Raw genomic sequence first — 7,874 nt, forward strand, 5'->3', positions numbered from 1 at the left:
AAATATATAGGTGCAAATGTAGGCCAAAAAATGTACATATGACGAAATTAATAATCACATGAGAAAAACCTTTTGAAGTAACTGTGTAAAAAAAAAAGGGTATTTAGGCTATCCTTAAAATGATTAAAATGGAAGATAAGAATATCAGGCTTTACATGATGAGTTTCAATAATTAATATTTCCAAATCATTTGTCTGTCAAAACGACTATCATTGATTCGTTTAGTTTTCTTGTCAGTGCCACTTCAGACTGTCTTTAATCAGTCATATATATATATATATACACTTGTACAATTCATACACAATCCTTGTCAAGCTTTGCTTATGATTGCGGTCTCCTGCACTTTCCCAACAGAATAGTACGGATAATACTTAAAATTTATGATAATATGTTATGGAAAAAATAAGTTTCGTTATTGAATGTACATATATTATGTAAACAAATATTTTGACATGAAGAAATTATTGTTTGTTTATATTGTATTATACCTTACATTTATATGTTCTTTGGTATTCAGTTATATTTTATTTTGAAAAAATGCAGAAAAAATGCAGAAAAAATGCAGAAAAAAGAACAAAAATATGTGATTTAATGATCACATTCTAGTTGTCATACAATAGAAAGGAAAATGAGCTTTCGGGTGATGTATAAATTAATAATTTTTTTTAGTAGTAGAAGAATTGAGTTTTACGAATCTAAGCTTGGATTTCTATTTTCAGGTACACCCTGTATTGTACTTCGTTTCAATGTGGAATTGCTAGTAAATTTTTGATACTGCTGATACAAAGCATGACAAATCTGAACATTACTGGAACTAGCATTTGTATTATCACGCGCAACAAGAAATGTATAAAAGGCAAACTTAGTAATAAAGTAAATGGCGGAATGGAAAGTTGGTATTCACATTGTTTTTATTAATTATATTGAATCAAGTATTTCATATTAATATTTAATTGCAATTTAAAAACGTATATAAACTGCAATTGTTTTTTTTTTCAAAGCTCATAGCATTATAGCTATACTCTAAAAATCAATTACAAAACATGCCCCAATTCAAAATGGCGGATCACTACAATTTGTATGCAGTTCATATCATGCGCGTACGCAGGATTTTTTCGAGGGGGGGGGGTTAAAATGTAAAAATCACGCCGACAATTTCGCAACGACTCAGCCAGCCGCTGAATAAGCGGGGGTGGGGTGGGGGGAGGTCAGCTTTTTTGGGTCACCTATTATCACAATTTTTTTTTTTTAAATATTTTTTTTAATTAAAAAACAAACAAAGGGGGGGGGGGGGTGGAGGGGGGTTTCCTCCAATACACATACATACAAAAAGTTAAAGGGGGGGGGGGTTAAGAGTATTCACCAAAGGCCTTTATTCAGCCAGTCTACATTTCATTCTTGAGTAATAAAATACACAAAAAACATCAAATTTCCCAGGGGTATGAATAATTTAATTGTTAACTGTTAATGTATATGTTCACTAGAAAATGCCTTATTTTCATCTACATTGTATTATGCACACATATTCATACACACACACACACACACACACACGCACACATAAACATATATTCTCCTCTCTCTCTCTCTCCCTCTCTCTCCCTCTCTCTCTCACACACACACACGCACAATAACAAACAAAGCAAACAGAATGGTTTTTAACATCGATAGTTGGGTGGTTTACTAATGGAAAATGCTACATAGGTTATTGAATTCTCCTGCCTTAGCAGCGGATGAATTTTAAATTCAAGAGACTCCACTTGTCTCACCAGGGATGGGTCTAGAGTTCAAACATTCCAGAAAATTATTTAAATATATTTGTGGCTTACTCTCCACTCAGGTGTTACATGGGTACCCGGCAGGATGCGAAAGTTAATGTGGTTTGATTAGCAAGTGGCGCATGTAAAATGGCGACTGGCTTGATTGCTCCCCAGGGAGTGGAGAATTTGAAATGCACTTTATAAGGACGAATTATTATTATTGTTATTTAAATCGTTTCTAGTGCGTTGATTACAAACTATTTTTTTACCATTTTGAAAATGTCTTCTCCTTGTGTTTATTCTCAGATGTGCCCATACGTGTGCTTGACGAGTGCCAGAGTCATGTAAACAAAATAGTCTGTGAAGACTTTGGGATTTGGGAGAAACTTTTAATTCCTTGAGAGGGAGCCTTGATATAACGCTAGTCTAGAGGAAAGTATTGCTATGCATTTTAAGAAGCGCTGGAAAATTACCTAAAACTTATACCCTTCGTGGAAATCAGCAACCGCACTGGCGTTGCATAAATTATAATTAAAGGGAAATGTGTACTAATGAGGAAGATAAAGTGCTATAGTTTTTGAATGAATATGGGTTCATGCATAGGATCTTATGGGCTCGTAGCCATCTCTCAATGTGTCTTTTGCTATTGAATCCTGATTGTCCAAAAGGGGTAGCTTTCCTAAGGGGGTAATTGTCCTCGTGGGTATAGTTGTCCTCGGGGAATAGTTGTCCTCGGGGGTAATTGTCCTCGGGGTAGTTATCCTCGGGGGGTAATTGTCCTCGGGGTAATTCTATGGGGGGTAATTTTCCGGAGTGTAATAATTTTTCTGGGGGGGGGGGTGATTTCCCAGGGGGCAATATTCCTAGAACCGATAAATGCATTTTGTTGCAAATCATTCAATTTTCTCCTTAAGAAGTTACACCTAAAAATAAGAGAATCCATTGTGATGGATGTCCATAATGTTTTTAAACCAAATAATGCTATGCGGTTGGCAGAAGGTGAGCAGGGGAAAAACGATTTCCAAACAGTAGTATGTTTTCTATGTTTATGGCTTCATGTCTCTATAGAATAATCGATAAACTGAAAATACACTATAAAGACAAAAACCCAGTTTTGTTAATGCTATCAATGTTCTCTTATTTATTTTATTACATATTTAGGCAAACATTTTAAATCGAAATTGATTTTCTTTGAGTTTATGTGTTTTACGTGGTCAAATCATCACCGGCCCGTAAATGTGCCCGCTTATCTTTAAATGTGCCTGAGGAGAGGGGAGGTTAATAAGGCATACAACTAGTGATGTATATCGAATATCCGAGAGATAAACGATTAAATCTAACTGTATGCTACAATTCCCTGCGTCTGGTCTATGACAGATTTTGCAGAATACCCATATAGTGATATTACAGTCCTTGATATGCTCGGCATTGGTTGAAATTTCGTGACATTAACAAATATGACTTTTCAAACTCAAACATTTGCATTTTGTTGCAAATGAGTGATTAATTGGCTGCTTAATTTGAATCATATTCAATGCAAAGACAACAAAGCATAATTCATTTGTTCTAACAAACATTGGCATACTTAACTCTTATCATGCCACAGGGCTAATCCCCATTGTGCGAAGTCCCAAATACCCCCCCCCCCCGTGCCAGGTTGTTTTGGAGATTAACGCGATGGATCTGTGAATAGCAAGTGCAAAACCCACAGCACAGTCCGATGAGCATGAACAATAACTGCTATTACGAATGCGCCCTTGCACGCACATGGCAATCAAGCGATGGCTCTCTCGCATATACAAAGTACTATAACGATTGCGCGCATGCAGCCTTATGGCAGGCTATGAGTTAAAGGTACTATATCCCATTTGCAGGCCCAACAAATGAAAAAGGTTGAATTCCAAGAGCATTTAAAAGATAATCCTAATTTAGAATTTCCCTAAACAAAAATTGGGCTTTAAAATGTCTTAAAGTGGGAAAATAACGACTATTAGTTGTCGAATCGACTTAAAAGCTATAGAGCCAGTAAGTAATAGTCTGATTTTCAGACCATCCATTGTTCCGAATGGTCGTACGTTTTATGCTGCCCAAATATTCAGTCAGTTTAATTTTGACATTACAAGAAGGGTGTTATTGATGTAGACAAATGCTCGTGTGCCCTTCACAGCTCATTTTATGTATGTTATTACCAAAGAAGAAAAAAGGCCAGTCAGTCAGTCAATAGTGTCTGACAGTGAAGTCTAACAAGTATAACAGGTTTCCTTGCATAATTTGAAAAATAGGACCCTGCTAACGTTTAAATTTCACAGATAGGACATACATGACATATTCATAATTCTTGCAAAGTTCTAAAAAATGTGTTGTTGCTGCAAAAGGGACATATGATCTTTAAGGTAATACATGTATGTAAATAATTTATTGTTAATCACTGCAATTAATGACATGAAAGAATGATCTGTAAATGTTCAAGATCGCTTTCATTTCTACTTTGCTGTTGCTTACAGTGAGATGAATTAGGATGTATGTGTCCAACCTAGAAATAACAAAGAGTCCATTGTAATGGTTGGGCATTATATTTCGAAACCAAATAATGCTGTGCGGTTGGAAGAAGGTTAGCTAAGAGGAACTTTTTCCAAACGAATTTTTTTTTGGTTTGCTTATGGGTTCATGGCTGTATATTCGATGAACGTCTAATGGCTTCCTGTAAAGAACATTGGAAATGTAAATACCGAAAATACATTCTAAAGAAAAAAACCTAGCGATAGAAAGATTTTGGTTAATGCTCATCAATGCACTCTTATTACCGACATTATTTCCTGGGATTTATACCATTACACATTTAGGCAAACAGTATAAATCGAAAAATTGATTAACCGTCAAAGTATTGAATTTTTCGACTGAATCCACTATGTATCACAAATCATATGATTCATTTGTTTAACTTATAGCTACCCCCTCCATCCCGTAAACTAATAAAAACCTGCTGCGTACAGTCCTGATTCAGTGGCTAAGCGATGGCCTCGTTACTATGAGGCCCCAGGAGCAAAATCGTGTCGATCAGCTATATTAGCGCCCTTTTGTCAGGCATTAATCATCATTACTGTCAATTATGACTTAATGACGTAGGTCCCCTAGCTGATTAGCCTAGTAGCACACAAATGCTTTAGCAGTCACGCAAAACAAACACTCACAAATTATTATTCAATAAAATCTGAGAATGTATACTATTATCTGGATGTATTAGAAATAAATCATTGTCAAAATCATTCCATGAATTGGGGTAAAAAAATTATTCCACCATTATGACCAACAGTGTATATGGGACTATATACCCTAATCCATCCAGTCCGGATAAATATAATAATTTACCAAATATATCAACTAGTAATAGTAGGCGGTTTCCCGGCAAAATTTGTATCATCACGTATTTGTCAAAACAAATTCTTTCACATGATTGGTAATAAGAACTTACATTTCATTTTTTTGAGAGAGGGGCGTTTCCCAAACTGGTCTTTACCTTTAACCCAATCCGCAGTTATGCCATGCTCTCCCTTACTCCCTCGCTATCTTGTAGTACCTACAAACACTTCCGCATTTCTACCCCCCCTTTTTTTTATAAGTGTCCTATCGTTGTCTCTCCTCCTTTTCCTACACCACTCATTTTCTCTCTCATCCTTCTCATTGCGGTTATGTTTGGTCTCCTTTTATCTTATTAATACTCTAAAAAGTGACAAGAGTTATATCTGGCATGTGCGTGCATGTGTGTGTGTTTTAGGGCGAATGGGGAGAGAGAGAGAGAAAAAAAATACACGATGACATGTTCCTTTAATTTGTCTATTAATGGTTTGCAATCGCTAACCCTTGTCAGTCGTTGTGTGTAACAGTGTCTGCAATATGAGACTACAATAGACCATGTACTTGAGTCGCTTCTGACATGGCTCAAGGATTTAGAAGTCGGGATTAAGTGCTAAATTAGAGCCTGTGCTTGCAGATTAAAGATACTATGTTCCTTCTGCAGCCAACATCAAATTCTGTAGAACTTTGCAGGAATTATTGATATGTCATGTATGTCCTATCTGTGAAATTTAAACATTAGCATTGTCCTAGTATTCAAAGTATGCAAGGAAACTCGTTTATCTTATAGACTTCACTGTCAGACACTGTTGAGTGACTAACTGACGTGTTCTTTCTTTGATAATAACATACATAAAATGAGCTGTAACAGGTTAATGAGTATTTGTCTACATCAACAACCCACTACTTGTAATGGCCAAAATTAAAGTGATGGAATCTTTGTGTAGCACGAAACGTAAAACCATTCGGTGAAAGGGTCTAGAAATCAGACTATTTAGCTCTATAGCTCTTAAGTCGATTCGATAACTAATAGTCGTTATTTTCCCATTTAAAGACATTTTCAAGCCCCCCTTTTTTTAGGGAGTTCTAAATTAGTATTATCTTTCAAATGCCGTTGGAATTTAACCTTTTCATTTGTTGGGCCTGCAGCGTTGGTCCAGTATGCTCAACGAACGAGTAACGAATGATAACGCACACTTAGCGAACGACAATGCACTGGCCAAGATTGCAAATTTCTAATGCGTTGGCCGTGCGTCTCCCATGCGTCCCCAATGTGTGACCAGGCCTTTAGCTTATGTGGAAATCCTTCTTCATGATTGCTTTATGGTAATGATACAATTTAAGTACTTGATTTTGATGATGTATTAAATATATATTTGTTTATTATAATGATTATGTTGTAAATATTTTGTAATTTTGAAAAAAGAAAATGAGGAGAAATGAATTATTAAACTCAAATCAAATCAAATGATTGTACAAAGGCATGCTTTTGCTTTAAGTATAACAGAGGGACAAAAACAAAATTATCAATTAAGAAGTGATGCTCACTTCAATTTACCAAATACCTTAATGTTCACATAGATCTCGTTACACGATTCTGCATAATATTGCACCAGGTTTTAACAATCAAATTTTTGTTATGGTATGGCACAGATGCGTGCCAGTGAAATATCCGAAGTACAAAGGATATCCCGGGTTACATAGGTCAACAAAACAATTTTTTTAAACGGGAAAACCCCCATATTAGCTGTTCGGTTTTACATCCCTCACAAGTATGGGTGAGAGGGTTGGGTTGGGGGTGGGCAATTAAACCAGTCCACTTCATTATAAATGTCAAATAGGGGTAATTAGAATGAAACTGATATGATATAATTGCTATCATTGAATCGTTATACAAATAGTTATGAAAAGTTGTTTATTCAACCCTTATGCATGAATCGCCACATGTATATTCTCGCTATTGTCCTCCTCGCCCTAACCCCACCCCTCTCTCTATCTCTCTCTCTCTCTCTCTCTCATCTCCCTGCTCATTCTCTATATCTCCTCTTCTCTTTCTCTTTTTCTCTTTCTCCCCCTTTGCCTCCCCTCTCTCTCTCTCTCTCTCTTTCTCTCCCCCTTTCTGCTTCTCCCCTTTCTCTTTCTATTTCTCTCTCCTCTCCCTCTCCTTTTCTTTGCCCAAATCTCCTCTATATTATCTTTATTCAATAAGTATAGCTGCCAGACTTTGATATGACTATTTCTGTTCTGATGTTTGGTTTAGTTTGCTCCTCACTTTTCAAAATTCTCCACGGAAGAAATGCCCCCTTTGGTTTATTTTTATTACACTCAAGTCCGTAATATAAATAGGCCTTGCTTCCCGGAAAGAAATCAAGAGCCTGCGATTCTGAAGCCCTCGTGAAAACAACAGACTTCTCGTTATCCTGTTATTGAGTTAGGAAGAGATTACAATCTCCCCGGTAGTGAATCCTGGCATTGTGCCCGTAATAAGCATGCAACTTGAGAAGAAAGGGAAAGTTAGAATGTCGTTTTTTTTGTATTAAATCCCACTGTTCAATTAACTCAAATCGTCTCTATCCATTGTAAAATCAACACTTATAAAAATCAATGACAAATTGAAAATGAAAGTGGCGGGATCATACAAAGCAAAGAAACACCAAAAAACTTGCTTGTAACGACCCTTTCATAGCAGATGTATAAAATCAAACTGAGAAAGTATCAAATAATTGATACACCTAATATACATGTAGGCTTATTCATTTC

Source organism: Strongylocentrotus purpuratus, unplaced genomic scaffold (genome assembly GCF_000002235.5).
Source record: "Strongylocentrotus purpuratus isolate Spur 01 unplaced genomic scaffold, Spur_5.0 spur5_scaffold_16, whole genome shotgun sequence".
Classification (NCBI taxonomy): Eukaryota; Metazoa; Echinodermata; class Echinoidea; order Camarodonta; family Strongylocentrotidae; genus Strongylocentrotus; species Strongylocentrotus purpuratus.